The sequence below is a fragment of the Ursus americanus genome, chromosome 12 (assembly GCF_024610735.1).
Source record: "Ursus americanus isolate L20-20 chromosome 12, mUrsAme1.1.p, whole genome shotgun sequence".
NCBI classification, from domain to species: domain Eukaryota; kingdom Metazoa; phylum Chordata; class Mammalia; order Carnivora; family Ursidae; genus Ursus; species Ursus americanus.
In genome coordinates, this window is record NC_142138.1 from 32,341,910 (window position 1) to 32,360,628 (window position 18,719).

The window sequence follows — 18,719 nt, forward strand, 5'->3', positions numbered from 1 at the left end:
TTCACTCATTTACATATTCAACTGAATGAATGAATTCGTGTATTCATTCAACTCCGTCACTGTGCTAGTCTCTGCAGACTATGGAATAAGACAGAGTTCTTGACCTCAAGGAGAACATTTTAGAGTAATTTCAACAAACAATTACAATAGCAGTGGGGTCAGCGTGATGACAATAAAGTGCAAACATAGCAAAACCAGAAGTCTGACCTGAAGCTAGTTGGTGACTGGGAAGGTGGAAGACAAGAAAAACTTTTAGGATTGTTGCTATGGAGCTGAAAAACCGGCGTTGAAACGATTGGCGAAGAAATGGGTAGTATAGCCCTCAGTGCCACCAAAGTCTGTTCCCACACATAGTAGGTGCTTAGCAAACATGGGCAGAATTTAATCGGATTAAAATCGTTACATTTGTTGCCCTGTTTGTCATTCACATGTTCTCCGCCATGCAGACCTGGCGAGAACAACTTTGAAGCCATTGATCAGAAAAGACTTTATAGAGATGAAAAGTTGCAGCTTTTTGTGAAGTTCTTTGTTGAACAATCTCACAATTGCACATCATGGTTAATAGTTTGGCAAATATTAGGGGCTTCGTAGTCTTTATTTTCTATAAAGCTCTCAATTTTTTTAGAGATTGCTAGATAAATACATGGCAGCACTCCACACAGAGTGTGCAGCACAGAACATTCGAGGATAAATCCTACCAAGCTGAGGGGATAAAAGAATTTTTAAAAAGTCAACTTGCATTTCAGGTGGTTTGTCTGGGCAAAAAGAGAATAAAACAGCTTTTATTTAGCCCATTCAATAATTCAAATCACCGGAGAACAGTAGTGGTGTCATCCCCGGGCAGCAAATTCTCTTATTTATTTTTAAAAATAATTTTTTATGCCAATGGTCTACTTGTACCATCTAATGAAAGCTGAAGATCAATTCTTCCCCGGTGAGTGCAGAGAGTTGGCCAAATGTGGCTGCTTCACAGGTGACATATGTCAATACCTGTGGAATTATAAAAATAGGCAGCCAGAGTTGACTCCGGTGTTTTAACATAAAAAAATGTATTATAAAGATATGAGAACACATGTGCTCTCTACGATCTTTCTACCAGGAAAAGTGTGATCGATATTTCCAGTCTAAAAGTACTCATCCTTTTTTTAAAATAATATTGTGGAAAATTGAATGTCTTTAATAGTGATTGTATGTATAAAATGTTTACTTGAAATTTATTTAAATAACTTTTCCTTAGCATAGTATTAAAGAAAAAGAACAGTATTTTCCATGGCATATGCCCACATTTGTGCTCTAATCATAACAGCCTCATTTTCCAAAGGTTTATTTACATAAGTGCTTTCTCTGTAAATGTTACATTAGGAAAAAATACACACATTCACATAACCTTTTAAGTCAACGACTGCTGGCAAAATGAATGGAGGAGACCCAAGAAATATGCCAAAAGTGGTTTGGAAATGTAGTTAGCCTTAATGCTGTTTGTAAAATTCATTTTAACTTTGATGCCTGATTGCATTGCAACACTTTTTCAAGATTCCATCTGGCACCATAAGTGTAGTGGGTAATCTGTGCTGAAAAGGGAGTTTGGGAGGTGTGAAGTACATTGCCTCATGGGGATCTTGGACTAGGCTTTTCTGGCAGAGGTACTTTTGCCTGATTAATATCTGGGGAACCTGACTTTACATCTTCATCTTGTGCCCTGGAGGCCTGCTTTTCCAGAGTAGGCTCTCACTTCAGCACTTTTTTAGTGGATGATAATGAGACCAAAGGACCCCCTCCTAACATGGCGAAAGGTATTGTCCTCAGATATTTAGACTCCTTTTCACTTTCTAGATGCATTTAAAAAAAAAATTTAGCCACGTGTGATTTGATTTTATTATTTATTTATTGATATATTTATGTATATATTTATTTATATTTAAGTAGCTCCACGTCCAGCATGGAACCCAACACAAGGCTTGAACTCATGACCCTGAAATCAAGACCTGAGCTGAGATCAAAAGTCAGATGCTTAACCAACTGAGCCACCCAGGTTCCCCAATAGATGCACTTTTTAAAGGAGCTGATGAAATTGACCAACTGTTTTGATCTTGAATGGATAAAATCTACAAAGATAAAGGTAGAACAACAAAAGTCGTAAACGTCCTAATAACTGAGGGAAATTTTTAATGAGGTCTTCCAATTTTTTTTTTTTAAAGATTTTATTTATTTATGTGACAGAGAGACAGCCAGTGAGAGAGGGAACACAGCAGGGGGAGTGGGAGAGGAAGAAGCAGGCTCCCAGCAGAGGAGCCCGATGTGGGACTCGATCCTGGAACACCAGGATCACGCCCTGAGCCGAAGGCAGACGCTTTAACGACTGCGCCACCCAGGTGCCCTAGGTCTTCCAATTTTGTTCAGTTCTCAAACTCACTTCTATCATTCTGATGTCCTATTTTCTAAATCCATCGGGTACATTTTTTTCTTCGGTCTGGCATGGACTCAAATATTGTAATTGTGAGACCACAAAACAAAGTAATTTACTTTAGCAGTGAAAGTTCTGGATTATTTTTATAAATGCTTTACCTTAGAAATATAAGCATGTTTCAAACTAAGAGAGATACCAGCAAACCTTACTTCAGTCACTTTGAATGTTAACTTTCTTAGAGCAATTTAAGAAAATTCTGTCTATACTATATCCTCCCACCGTCCTCCCTGGGGGGCAGAATTCTTTCTCAAGATTACACTACCATCTGTTTTCATTCATTTGGTATTTGGTTGCAATAGTTTCACAGGGTATAGTTTTGAATAATAATTAATAGAAGTAAATCAAACCTCTCAGAGAAATAATTCTCATATGTGGAATAACAAAACCAGATGAAAATATGACTGGAAATATCAAGTTTATTTTCGAAGTTAAGGACTGGAGATTTTGCCTTGTGGCCTTGATCAAGGTCAATGGGACTCACGTGAGTAAGTCTTGGCAAAGTGCTCTAAAAATGCTATCCCCAGCAAGTATCTAAGGAGACTGGAACCAAGAAAAAAAAAAAAAAAAGTCAAGAAAACAGGGGCATGAAAGAAAGAAAATCTCAGAAATCCATTTTTTTGGGGGTAAAAGCTAGAATAACATGTTGTATTAAATCATTCAGTATTTTTGGCAGTATATTGGAAGTAAAATATTATACTCCAGAGCAACCATGACTAATTCTTTTACCTGCTGTCCCTTGGTTTCCATATTTTTTCATTGGTGTTTTCTTTCCTTGGCTCTGCTGAATTCCTCTTGGGGAAGACCAATGAAGAGTCCAATTTTTCATTATTCAAATCTCAAATAGTCTAAAAATCTCATCAGCATGCTGGTCTCACTTTGAAATCAATGGAGTCTCAGCCCCCTGAAGAGGTATTTAACTAAATGAGAAACAGCTCATGGGAAAATGACAGGGAAACTATTTTATCATACTAATGTACATTTCAAATCCAGATGTAAAAACATGATGGACAATAGAGGCAAAACTGTTGACAAAGGGCATAATGCAAAGAAACATATTATGTCAAGAATTAATTTAGTTCATGTAACAAATGTCTCAGTTAGACAAAGGGGGGAATAAAAAGAGGCAAATGTTAATGTCATTAAGTTAATGTAATTAATGCTTAGTCATTATGATTCAGCATGATTCAATACTTATTTGAACTCCGAAGCTAACAAGTAGTATACCAGGTTCTATAATTTTTTATTGTCTCTGACTAGAAACATTTTCAGAATTATAAATAGTACATTTGATCCTATTACATCATAGAAGTTTATCTGTATTATCTGTATTCTATCATAGAAACATGATTATTTCCAGGAATAATCAGAAATCTGGTTATTTCCTGAGAATGTTATTTCCTTTGTAGGTCTGCTCAGTGCAAAGGCTCATTCCCTGGGGCTTCTCACTTTTTTCAAGACTGGGAGTATTGTCATTCTCTGAGACTTTCAAACTCACACAAAAACTTTTCAATATGAGAGTTGAACCATTTGCTACGCAGTCTGTGTCCTTTTATCATTTACTTTTCATTTACATTTATGTAAAGTTACATAAATTTACATAAGTATAAAATGCAAATTTTCATTCACATTTCAGGCATTTATTGAGGTAAAATGACTTCTATGTTTGAGTCATCCCCATCCCTTCACTTTCTATTATCCTATGTGATTTCACCATATCAATCACCCCAAATATCTCGATTCTCATGGCTTCTTATTTCCTCTGTGCCCATCTCTCTTCCTTCTATTTCTCTCCAGGGACTTATCTCCACAGCCCTATTCTGAACATTGACCTCACCTGAAATGGATTAGAAGGCTTAAACTCCGTTATCCATCTTGCCAATTACAGCATCATTTCTTTTCAGACACCTTTCCACCATTCCCCATACTCTTGTTCTTTGATCTTCTTGGGCATTCAGTCTCTTGACATCCAACTTTGTCTTCTAGTTCTGGACTTACTTTAGGTATTCCTTCCTTTTCTCCACACTCGGTTCACTTCAAGTGTCCTTTAGCTAATAGCCTCAGGTCCTTTGCCTCCTTGACTCCCTACGTCATCCCCTAAAATCCCCTTGCAAATCAAAAACCATGAAAAATTGCCTTCTACTTTCCTACACCTGTCAGCTTTTAAAGTCAGAGGCAATCACACTTTAAAGCTGCTCTCTGATTTATTTCAACAACTATCCTGATCTTTCCATCTGTACGTCATGCACCTTACCTTATTCTCCTGCAAACTTAGAGATAATCTTGACTTGTATTTCTAAGAAAGAAGAGTCTGAGCCACCAACATGACTTTTATTAACTCCCCATCCTCTTACAAACATGTCTATGTCTGTCTCTAGCTTCATTTTCTTTTCTTCAGTCTCTTAGAGAGACCGGACTAATCCCCAGTTCCTCTCTATTCACCCCTTTCTTTTAATCAGTATTAAAAACAAACAAAACCAAAGATCCGTCTCTAGATTACACACCACCTTACATGGCACCAGTTTATCTTAACAATAGCCTTGTGTGTTTCCCTGGTTAAGTCACTTAACCTGGCACATTTGGGCTCACCAATGTTGAATGTTTGGCCAATGTCACACTGCTAGTGGTAGAGCACTGACCCATTTCAAGTCTTTCTCTTCCCTCCACACTGCATTGTTAGCTATCCTTTTGTACGGAATCTTCCAAATTAAACCTAAGCTCCTTATTCGTTGTATCCATCACAGGGCTTAGCCCAGTACTTTACCAATAGGTGGAATCTTGGTTTCAACTATGATAAAGTAATCACAATGACTCAGAGCTTTAAACTGCACTTACAAGATATAATCATGTAAACTGTGCTCTTGGTGTCTAATTTGCAGAGATGTAACAGAAGGTCCTTTCCAATGGCAGTCCAATGGAGGTTGGCATGATCTTTCGAATGCTTGAAAAGAGTAATGGTTTCCATCACTGAACTATAAAATTGTACCGCCGCCTCCTAATGACCTTCTTGACTGTCAAGATTTCCCTCTGGTTCTCCAAATGCCTGAAATTACAAAAGAAGAAAAATCTGAAATACTAAAATCATATTAGAAACTGCACCTGGAGAAAATGCTTCCAGGGGTCATAAAATCGCTAGGTTATGCAGATGAAACAATTTTATTTGAAAAAAAATCACAAAGAGAACGTATGCCATGAATCAAAGTATCTAAAAAGAGATAGAAAAAAAAATCACTACACTTTTTTTCAATTTCCTATTCCATTTGGGATAAATATTTATCAGATACATTAAAGAAAAGTTTTTGTCCGGATAAACTTTGCATATACAAGAGTGAACTTATTTGTAGGTGTTGCTTTTCAGTCATATTGTGGATATTGCTTTTCAGGATAGCAATGGAATAGCATTTCTCTCACTTGAAGTATGAAAAGTAATTTTCCTGCTTTACTTTTCTTTCCTATTTTTGGATATTATTGCCCTTATGTGCCCTGTAAGTGTCACATCTGATTGGATGCATTTCCATAAGTTTTTCTGAACTTTGTTAAATGTGCATCTCTATTTATTTTAGAAGATAGATGACAACAAAAAGATTAAATCCACATGTTAAATCCAGGTCCATCAATATAAAGCTATTAGTAGTGTTCTGATGGAAAAGTGATACCTGCCTTATTTACTGAGTGGTATTCAAGGGCATTACAGGGAATGCCCGTCATAAGAGAATGTAAAGGAAAGGAAACACGTATCAGCACAAGTATGGGTTGGATTTTAAAACCACCCTGTGCAGTTTGAACCAATTTACTAATTGCCTAATATGACATAGAGCATAATGGGAGAAATGCTAGAAATCCCAGCCATAAAACTGATGTCATTAAACCATCATAAGCAGAACACTGTTCATCTTTGTCCTATTAATGTGTCTAATTAGAGGCCCCTTGTTCATTTCATGGCAATTATAAAATTTTTTCCAGTTGTACCAGCCAGATCATTTGCATTCCTTCACATTCTGCAGTATCAGCTCGTGAGATGTATTAAATGGGAATCACTCAATGTAATGTAAAAAAGGAGATCAAGAGATGAAACAAATGACTCTCTTTTGCTATCAGTTTGGGAAAACTGATGGAATGTTGGAAAGAAGTTGGCCAGATGGTAAAGTGTTTTATCAGAGACTAAATTACAATGAGGTAGTTTGATATATTCAGTAATACCTGCTAAAACATTAAAAGTGAGAGAGCAATAAAATGACATGTAACCTCAGAAACATTTGCTTCTTCTAGGTTTGGGCATTCTTCTTTGAACTGATTCCTTTTTTGCTTTGGTAGAATTGGAGAATGAGATATGGCTTTTCATGTACTCACTGCACTTTGAATTAGACTAATAGCTAGTTCCAGTAGGTTTGTCAGTAGAAGTAGAATTTGCCAGTACTGTATTCTGTAACTTAAAAACTATTCTCTAGAGAGATTGTGTTATATATGTTAGGCTTATGTATGTTAGGGTGAGTGACTCGTTTGCTTATATGGAGTTATATGGAAAGAATTTCTTGGCTCTCTGGTATTCATTTAGACCCCTCTTCTCTCTATTGGTCAACTCCGTGAATTGTTTATTTGAAATTTATTCATTTAATAAGAATATAGGAGTGTCATTTGGAGAAAATCCTACCCACACAAACTCCTTTGTCTCCACCTAATTACATTTCACTGGACCCCATTGAAAGAGGACTATTGGAGGCTCCTTTGTGGACACAAACTCTCTTCCCAACCTAGTTCCAGCCCGTGTCTCTAATTCCTCCCAGGCCTCTACCTTCAGTGTCTGTCCTCGTGAGGCTTGCATTGCCCCGCCGTGGCAAGAGTTCCTCATCTTGATACCCGATCAACCTTGATATCTTGTCAGATTCCTCCCCCCCCCCCCCACTCCTTAGTGTCTGATCACCCTGGCCTGACCTTAGCAAGAATCCTATCAAGTCAGTTTACCAGACTCTCCCCTTATCCTTGATGTTTCTTCTTATTACCTTTCTATCCACTGACCTCCACCCTCCCACTTGGCTATAAATTTCTCCTGTCCATGCTGTATTTGGAATTGAACTCAGTTCTATACTGAGGTCTCTTCTCCTCTGTTGTAACAGTTCCCGAATGAAATGTGTTCTTACCACTTAAAAAAAAAAACAAACAACTCAAAAAAAAACTTTGCAAGTTGTAGATAACTGTTAGCAATGAGAAATAATTCTTGTCAATATATGTGCCAATAAATTGTGTCAGGTGGAGACTCGGTCGATTTTTCTCACTCCCCAACCCTCAAATACTCCCATGAAAAAAGCCAGTCTTAAGTCATTTGCAAGTTTATTTCAACTTTCCTTTATTCCACATTAATTTGTAGTTCTTTGATTTCTTTTTTGATAGACATGCAGGTTTTTATAAAGATTTATTTATTTTTGGGAGAGAGAGCGAGAGAGCACGTGAGCAGGGATAGGGGCAGAGGGAAAGGGAGAGAAATCTCAAGCAGACTCCCGTCTGAGCACAGGGCCTGACACATGGGGCTCTGTCCCAGGACCCCGAGGTCACGACCTGAGCTGAAACCAAGAGTCTGACGCTGCACTGCCTGAGCCACCCACGTGCCCCAGACATGGGTTCTTAAAGACCAGTCTCATATTGGGGGAGTCGTATTACAAAAGCAGGTAGAAATGGAAGAAAATGATGGCAAATTAGATTACTTGTAATTGATCACTGTCCTTATAATCTCTCTTGTACTTCTTAAGGTGATTATACCTTAGTTTTGGGGATAAAAACTAAATATTCGGTTTATAGTGCTTGCTTAGGCAGCAGCACACATACTAAAATTGGAACGATACAGAGAAGATTAGCATGGCCCCCGCACAAGGATGACATGCAAATTTGTAAAGCGTTCCATAGTTTTGTGATGGTATCACAGGCGCAGAGATATGTCCAAACTCATCACATTGTATACGTTAAATATGTGCAGGTTTTTGTGTATCAATGACACTTTAATAAAGCTGTTAAACATCTGTGCTTCCTATAAAAGCTGATCAAATCCAAATGTGATCTGTACCTGAGTTAATAGTATTGTACCAACTTCAACTTCTTGGTTTTGAAAATGTATTATGTTAAAATAAAAAAGATACTTAAAAAATAAATAAATATTTGGTTTAAGGGGGTATTTATTAGATGACGGGCACTTCATAATTACTATACTTGGTAAATAACTTGCTGTCACTATACCTGACATTTTTATGTGAAGAAATGATATTGAATTTAATTCAAATCAACTCAGTCATTTCAAATATACCTTTACTGTAAGCATCCTAGAGGTGCTCTAATTAAAAACAATTCTTGTTATTCAAGTTAAATATATCTTGTGTAGTTTGTTGAGGTTCTTCTGGAAAACGATTTCATACTTGCAGGGTACTTCTCAGATTTGTATATAAACAATAATCAATTATCAACGTTTTTTCTGGTTATTGCCAGAAGGTAGTGCCTTCTTTGAAAAAATAAATTGGTTTTTACCTATAATCTTACTCAGACGTAGATATATTTAGGCTTTCACGCCAGTCCCTTAGCCTTCATTAGTACCAAGCAGTTATGCATGATGAGGAGAAAGTATTTACCAATGGAAAACACGTTGATGTGGTGAAATGCTGCAGTCTGGCTATTAAATTCAGGAAGACTACATATGCAGTCATCTATTTTGAGGTGAGGTTTTCATGCTCAATTCCAATTATTTGAAATTCTATTAAGGAAGTTCTTATATTCATAATTACCTTGACTAAGTATAAACAACAAACAAATAACTTTTCTAGACTTAACATCACTAAACAATTTCTTATGACTTTTCTTAGGGAAAAGATATGTGTATTTCTTTTGCATATGTAATGCTATGGCATCTTGAAATGGAAGAGACCATGTCCGTTAAGTCTGCTGTAACAAAATGCAGACTTGTTGGTTTAAAGAACAGAAATTTATTTTCTCACCATTCTGGAGGCTGGAAAGTGCAAGATCAAGGTACCAGCAAATTCGATGTCTGGTGAAGTTGTCCTGACTTGTGGACAGCTCCCTCTTGCTATGTTCCCATATGGCCTTTCCTTGGTGTGCAAGGAAAGTGGGGGGAGAGACAGAGAGAGAGACAAGGGGAGGGAGAGAAAGAGAGTGTAAGCAAACTCTGGTGTCTCTTGTTATAAGGACACAAATTCTATGGAATCAGGGACTCACCTTTATGCCCTCATTTAACCTAAACTATTTCCTTAGAAGCCTTGTCTCTAAATAGCCACATTGGGGGTTAAGCCTCCAAAATGTGAATTTTAGGGGGATACAAACATTCAGTCCATAACAGACCATACAGTCCCACTCTGATGAAAACTTTTGACTCCGTGTATAAGCATTTCGTTACAAATTGGAGAATGAATTATTCAATCTGCAATTGACTTGCAGCAAATATTATTTACTTATACTAGCACACTTACACCTTATAGAGAAGCTGACTCTAGCTTCATGAAACCATCTTTAGTGCAAATATAAGACATATTTACATTTTGTTAATGAAATATGTTTCCATAGTGCAATGTGATGGCAAATTCTGATCTATTGTTTCTTTAGTGTGAAATAGACCCTTACATTGGAGCCAAAGTATAATATTCACTTACCTTTTGGGTTTTCTGAAAAAAAAGTTTGTATTTCTCTATTTCTGTGACAAAAACCCTTTGAAGAGTACTTTTGCTGATAATCAAAATGAGACTAATGACACAGCTTATTGTATTATATATAAAAGTAAGAATTTAGTTAGGAACTAAGTGCCAGTTGGTATCCGTTGATTCATTATGATTGTATCCTCCAGAGTATCTACTACTCAGGACGTGTAGAAATGCATGGTTATTATAGGCTATACGTCTGCCAAAGTGAGATTGTATCAACTGATATATTTTTAGATACATTACATTTTAAACTTCTCTCCAAGATTTGCACATGAACCCGCTGAGTCATCACTTCGTTAACAGTATTCTATACACCTCACATCAACCATCTTCCTTCTTACACTGTCACTTTGCACAAGATTTATATTAAAGCATAAATGAGAAAAAGAAGTGAGCCCCCAACCCTGAATAACTGAGAGATATATTTGAATAGTACTATAAAATTGCTTACTCTTGGTACATTCTAAAAAAATAGAAATGTTCTTTTAGAAGTAAAACTTTCACTATTTGCAGATGATATGATATTATACATAGAAAACTCGAAAGACTCCATCAAGAAAGTATTAGGACTGATAAATGAATTCAGTAAGGTCATGGGATAAAAAAAAAATCAATGTACATAAATCCATTGCATTTCTATACACTAATAATGAAGCAACAGAAAGGGAAATTAAGAAAGCAATCCCATTTACAATTGTACCAAAAATAATAAAATACCAAGGAATAACCTTAACCAAGGAGGCAAAAGATCTTAGCCTGAAAACTGTAAAATATTAATGAAAGAAATTTGAAATGGCACAAATGGAAAGATTCCATTCTCATGAACTGGAAAAACAAATATTTCTAAAATTGCCACATATTTTAAGTAATATACAGATTTAATGCAATCCCTAACAAGATACCAATAGCATTTTTTCACAGAGTTTTTCACAAATACTCCTAAAATTTGTATGGAACCACAAAAAACCCTGAAGAGCCAAAACCATCTTGACAAAGAAAAACAAAGTGGGAGGTACTCAGTTACAGATTTCAGGTTATACTACAAAGCTGTAGTAATCAAACAGTATGGCACTGGCACAAAAATAGACACACAGATCAACGCAACAGGACAGAAAGCCCAGAAACAAACCCATGATTATATGGTCAATTAATCTTTGACAAAGGAGGCAAGAATATGCAATGGGAAAAAGACAGTCTCTTCCACAAATGTGTTGGGAGAACTGTACCACTGTCTTATACCACACAAAAAACAAACTCAAAATGAGTTGAAGACCTAAATGTTAGACCCAAAACCATAAAAATGCATCCTAGAAGAGAGCACAGGCAGTCATTTCTCTGGCATCTACTATACCAGTATTTTTCTTGATATGTCTCTTGAGGCAAGGGAAATAAAAGCAAAACTGATCTTTTGGGAATACATCAAAATAAAATGCTTTTGCACAGTGAAGAAAACAATCAACAAAACTAGAGGACAACCTATTAAAAGAATATTTGCAAATGACCTATCTGATAAGGGGTTAGTATCCAAAATATATAAAGAACTTATACAACTAAACTTCCAAAACACAAATAATTCAATTAAACAATGGGCACAAGACAAGAACAGACATTTCTCCAAAGAAGACATCCAGAGGGCTTACAGACATGTGAAAAGATGCTCAACATCACTCATCATCAGAAAAATAAAAATCAAAACCACAATGAGATATTACCTCACACCTGTGAGAATGGCTAAAATAAAAAAACACAACAAACAAATGTTGACAAGGATGTGGAGAAAAGAGAACTCTTGTGCACTGTTGGTGGGAATGTAAATTGGTGCAGCCGCTGTGGAACAGAATGGAGGTTCCTCAAAAAATTTAAAATAGAACTACCTTACGATTGAGCAATTGCATTACCGAGTATTTACCCAAAGAGGACAAAAACCCTAATTTGGAAGAGTATATGCATCCTTATGTTTGTTGCAGCATTATTTCAATAGTCAAATTACACAAGGAGTGCAAGTGTCTATGGAAAGATAAATGGATAAAGATGATGTGATGTGATATATATGTGTATATATATGAAACGGAATATGGAATGGAATATTACTCAGCCATAAAAAGGAATGAAGTCTTGCCGTTTGCAATGATATGGATGGGATAGAGAATATAATGCTAAGTGAAATATGTCAGCCAAAGAAAGACAAATACCATATGATTTCACTTATATGTGGAATTTAAGAAACAAAACAAAGGAACAAAGGGGAAAAAAAGAGGAGAGACAAACCAAGAAACAGACTTAACTGTAGAGAACAAGCTGATGGTTACCAGTGGGGAGGTAGGTGGGGATGGGTTAAGGAGGGGAAGGGGATTAAGAAGGGGATTAAGAGTACACTCATCACGATGAGCACTGAGTAATGTATGGACATGTTGAATCACATATTGTACACCTGAAACTAATATAACACTGTATGTTAATTATACTGGAATTAAAATAAAAAACTTAAGAAAAAATAGAAATGTTCTTTATACTTTTAGTGTTCAGTGGTGATTGTTTTTTCCTTAGGCATGTCTTTCCAAATGTCTCTCAAGTTCCTAGCATGGGTATCAATACATTACTGGTCTGTTTTCTATTTCTTTTTTTGAAGTGGGGGTTAAATGCTGTTGCAGAGTATATGGAATTGAGGAATCACATAAGCATGTCTGCCAATGATCTCAAAAGGCTACATTCTCATTTAGGGTTTTGAAAATATTTCAAGGACTTCCCTTCCCATTGTTTCCCCAGAAATTGACCATTAGAATGATTTTCATACTTTCTTGACTTTAGAAAATACTCCTTTGTCCTCTTCTACTAAATTATGTGGACTCTGCTGCTTTTTGGCAACTTTCCCATATTACTTCTATTGTTATGCTGATTTACAAAAGGGAACACATAAATTGATACATATGGAGACCCCATTATTGTGGAGTTCCCATGCAAATGTTATTTATTGGGAGCCGATCACTAAGAATTATAAGAAAAATAGTTGGTATTGATCCAGCCATTACAGCTCCTGTAATTATCATACTCAGCCATTTAAGTCACAGCTGCATGCCGCCAAAGATCCACGAACACAATTGCCGGTAATATCATTGAAATTCAGCAGACAGACTTTGGAGCCAGACAAACCCGAATTTAAATTCCAGGTTCACTACACATAAACTTAATCTTCTGGAAGTTACTAACGTGCCTAAACTTCTATTTCTTCATTGGAGGTTGATGATATTAGAGATTATGTATACACACACCTATTACAACTCCTGACAAAATTTTGAGAGTCAATAAATTGTTAGTATTGTTTTTTGTATTTATCTGTGAGGATAGGTTATTGCTTGTTTGTCATAGAAATATTAGAGACAAACTTAGTCTCTAGCTATGTATGACTTTGTAGGAAATATGCACAGTAGGAAATATGCACAGTATGAAATATTTGTTATTTTTTATGAGATCAATGTGGAAATCTTAAATGTTTCAATACACTTCTTTTTATGAAATATTGCCCTATATAAATTGTATCAAGTAGATTGCAAGGCAAAGTGGAGGCATAGGGACCAGTTAGTCCTAATACATTGTGATGATAATTTGGGAAAAGGTGCTGGCAGTCTGATGGGAAGTTGTAGATGGATTTGAGAAGCATTTATAAGAGAGATTCAAGAAGCCTTGATGATGGGAAATAGTCTGTAGAGTGTAGTAGGCTCAAAGAAAGTTCCTAGGTTTTTGGCTGACTCAACTATTTGTGCTCTCATGTAAGACTAAAGAAAACAAGGGAGTAAAATCAGGTTCAGGGATAAAGTGAATTCAGTGTTTTTAAAATTGATTCACAATTGGCATGCAATGAAATGCACAAATGTTAAATGTTCACTTTGACATGATTTGACTATTTCATGCACTGGTGCAATCACAGCACGAAATAATATCTAGAACATTTTCATCACCTCAGAAAATTCCCTCATGTCCCTATCCAGTTGGTTTCAACTCTCCCCTAGGCAATGATTTTATAAATTCTATTATCATCGATTCGTTTTGTGAATACTCATCCTATTTATAAATGGTACCATGCTGAATGCATTCTTCTGTGTCTGGGCTTTTCATTTTACCAAAATATTTTTGAAAAAGTTGGGTGTATTGGTAGCTCATTCTTTTACGTTGCTGAGTAGTATTCCACCGTATGAACTGATCTCAATGTGTCCGCTCTCCTATTGTCAGGCTTGTGGGTGGTTTCCTGGTTTTGGCTATTATGAGTAAAGCTGTGATATTCTTATACAAATCTTCTTGCGGCATGTATTATTTTTATTTTATGTTAATATCAAAGAACGAGATAGAGTTCTGGGCTGTAGAGTAGATGTATGCTTAATTTTAGTAAGAAACTGGCAAATAATTCTCCAAAGTGTTTTCCATTTTACACTCTCAACAGCACTGTATGGGAGTTTCACCTGTTCCACATTCTGTGCTGTATTTAGTAAGTCGTGTTGATTTGCCATTCCAGTACATGTGAACAGATATCTGTGGTTTTCATATTAATTTGTATTTCCCTGATCACAAGTCATCATATTTCATATAGGTATTTTAATCAACATTTATTAAAAAAAAACTTTTATTTCCCAATTTATTCAGCAATTGGCCAATTTATTCAGCAATTGAGTCTGATTTTGAACTCTGTTCTGTGCTTGGATCATACACTGATATCACACTGTCCCAGTTAGTGTAAGGCTTGAAATCAGTTTGTATAATTTCTTCAACTCTTTCATTTTTTTTCAGGAGGATTTTCTAGATTCTTTACATTTCCATATGAATTTTAAAATCTTCTAACCAATTTCTACTAGAAATCCTGTTGGGATTTTGTGGAATCCATAGGGCAATTTAGAGAGAATGAACATCTCTAAAATACTGAATGTTCCAATTCATAAAATGGCAAATCTATCCTTTTAGGTCATCACTAATTTCTTTAAACAATGTTTTCTATTTTTCAGTATACAGGTTGCGTATATCTTTCACTTGATTTAGTTGTAATACTTTTTATGTTACTTTAATGGTATTGTTTATTGCTGGTAGATAGGAATGCAAATCATTTTTATATATTTATTGTGAATCCTGTGAGCTTGATCAATTCCTTTATTCTAGTCATTTTTTTGAGACTCTATAGAGTTTCATATGTACATAATCATGAAATTTTCAAATAATGACAGTTTTACTTATTTCTAGTTTTTATGACTTATTTGTTATTAAACATTTTTACTTTATTGCACTGGCTAGGACATCCAATACAATGCTGAGTAGAAGTGGTGAGACAGTATCTCAGCCTTTTTCCTCTCTTTGAGGAAGAGGGCTTAGTATCTCATTATTAAATATGATCTTAGTATTAGGCTTTTCATAAATGCCCCTTCTTGGATTAAGGAAGTTTTCTTTTATTTTTAGTTCAAGTGGTTTTGTTTTTAAATTATGAATATATATAGAATTTTGCCAAATGCCATTAACCTTTCTTTAGTAAGTCATGTAGCCTCCTCTTTCCTCTTTTATTCTGATAATGGATTGAGTTACATTGATTTTTGAATGATACACTAACCTAAATTTTTGGGATAAATTTTATTTGGCTATAACCTATTATCATTTTTATGTATGGATGGATTGGATTTATTAATATTTTGTTATGGATTTTGTCATCTGTGTTTATTAGGGATATCGATCTACATTTTTTTCTTGTAATACATTAACCATAAGCTTATTCTGGTTTATAAAGTGGATTGGAAAATGTTCTCTCTTACTAATTTCTGAAAGTTTGTGTATGCTAGGTATTTCTTTCTTAAATGCTTGGTAGAATTCAACAGTGAAGCTGAGTCTACAATTCTTTGTGGGAAAATTTTGATATTAATTTCCTTAATAGGTATGGATCTCTTGCATTTTCTTTCTTTTTCTTATTATAATAATATTTTTTATTATATTATGTTAGTCACCATACAGTACATCCCTGGTTTTTGATGTAAAGTTCCATGATTCATTAGTTGCGTATAACACCCAGTGCACCATGCAATACATGCCCTCCTTACTACCCATCTCCAGCCTATCCCATTCCCCCACCCCCCTCCCCTCTGAAGCCACATTTTCTATTTCTTTTTGTGTAAGGTGAAATTGTCCACTTCATCTAAGTTATCAAATTCATTGGCATAAAGTTGCTAAAAATATTCTCTTACAATCATTTTAATAATTTTAGTATTTCTAATTACTTCCTCCTTTACATTCCTGCTGTTGCTAATTTGTGTTCTCTCTCCATGAAATATAGCAGGCTAACTTGTTAGCTTTCAAGGAGGGCAGAAGTCCTTTGAGCCTTTGACAGTAACTTGAGTAAATTTTTTAGCAGCCCCAAATTTGACTAATTTTAAATTAACAATGATCATTGGCTTTATTACCAGCTTTTCTCTTTTTCAGCTATCTCAATCCATTAATACTTGTACAATATTTTTAAATTTCTTGGTGCAAATTAATCTTCAGAGCTAGTACTTGAAGAAGCATAGTAAGTATTAATTTCATTAACAACTAAAATTTAAATATACAATATTTAATTGAGACGTACTTTGGTATGTTCATGCTGATGTTACTTGCACTACTAGGTAAACTAGATTAATTAATTTATTGGGCCATTTAGGAATTATTGCCTCTTAAGGCAACTCTTGTGTAAGGTACCGGAAAATAATGATCAATAAGACATAGTTCCTGCCCTAAAGGAGCTTAAAATTGAGTACCGAGAAAGGCAAGTTAGTATGACCTTATGGTTTACTCTAATAAGCAATGTAATAAAAATAGGCAAAAAGAACATAAAAGGAGGTGACTTAACTTAGTCTTAATTAGGAAAGGCTACTAAGGGGAGGTATCATAAACTCAGTTCTGTGGAATGAGTAAGAGTTAGCTAAGCTGCTCTCAGATTCCTGTCTTTCAGAGGCTGCAAAAATGTGATCTGTCATTAGTCACAGATTCTGTATTCGCGAATTGGCCTACTTGCTAAAATACATTTTTAACCCCACCATCAAAACTCATGACACGTTTACCGTCATTTACAGACATGCACAGAGCAGTGAATGTCCAATGTCCCTGTCCCTGTGCCCCGCTGAGCTTTGTCTCCCTGCATCAGCTCTCGTATTGTAAACGAGTATCTTCTTCGCGGTCTATTTGGTACTCTATTTTCTGCATTTTTGTGCTTATTGGTGGTGATTCACTGTTTAAAATGGCCCCAAGCATGATATTGAAGGGCTTTCTAGTTTGCACACAAGAAGGCTGTGATGTGCCTTATGGAGAAGATACAAGTGTTAGGTAAGCTTTGCTCAGGCATGAGTTATAGTGCTGTTGGCCATGACCTTAGTGTTAATGAATCAACTATACAGCTCAGGAGTAAGGTGCTTTTAAGCAGTAACACACATGAAACAAAGTTATGTATTGATTGGTTGGTGAAAAGTTTGTGACCAGAAGCTCAGAGGAGCCTAACCCTGTGTTTCCCCCTAGGAGCAGTGGCTCAGTATTCAATTACTCCATTTTTTACAGTGACTTTATAGAACGCACCTACTACAGATAATGAGAATTGACTATGAATGTCTCTGTTTTAAGTTACCAAGTTTTACCATCCGAGTTTTCCTGCTATCCGAAAACAGAGCATTTTTATAAGAACTTTGGGAAGCTGAAATGGCACCAGGCAAAGAAGTAATTACCATTCATTTATGTGGACACGTTTTTGAGCATTTCCAGACCTAAAAAATAATCTCTCTGATACCTTAGCAAGTAGGTTTTTCTGATACCTTAGGACATATCTTCCTAATGAATTCACAGAATCAATTGAGATAAAGCACAAATGTTCACAGACCAGTTCAAACCTACGGAGTCTTGATGCTGAGTGGCTGAGTGCAATTCCTGGGGAAGGAGCTTGGAGGGGCCGCTCTGCTGCTCCAGGGGCGCCTCCTCTCAGCAGCCTTCTGCAAAACACTGCATGCTGCTTTCAATTTTTGATTTTTCCCCCCCATAAAAGCAAAAATCCTCTTTGGATTTCTTTTGGTTAGCAAAAACAGGTACTAATGTAAGTCTTTCGTAAAAGCAAAGTGGCATAACATGGGTTTCTGATATCTGTGACTGGTTATGCAGCATTAGATAACTAAAGTAACATATAAAGTCCAATGATACAGCCTTAGTATAAGGCCTACGTAATCTTCAAACTAAAACCCATGGGAGAACATGTCTAATGACTCACCCAAAATATCTGGGGACAGAATAAATGCATACACTTGCAGGTGGCTAGTTATTCTGGAATCAGCATTGCTGTCTAGACCGTTTATTTGAAATTACTGTTTCAAGAGATTCTGAGTAGCTTTTTACTTGGAAGCATGGTAATGTACCAAGAGGTGGCCACATCAGACACCTTTAAGCTTAACTTGGTTTTCAGGATCTCTTTTAGGGATGTGCTGTGGACAACATACCAATATTAGGAAATACCTGCTTTGCAGATTTAATATTGTATAAATCAATTTGAAAAACTAACGAAACAAGATTACACTGCATATTTGGAA

General features: G+C 35.9%; 1 non-coding gene across 1 annotated transcript; it reads left to right on the forward strand.

The window, feature by feature from the left end:
- The first annotated feature begins 8,256 nt into the window (after nt 1-8,256).
- LOC123795437 (U6 spliceosomal RNA) lies at nt 8,257-8,366 on the forward strand. Its single transcript, XR_006780487.1, has one exon. It is a non-coding gene; the product is annotated as a U6 spliceosomal RNA (small nuclear RNA).
- Nucleotides 8,367-18,719: the final 10,353 nt, after the last annotated feature.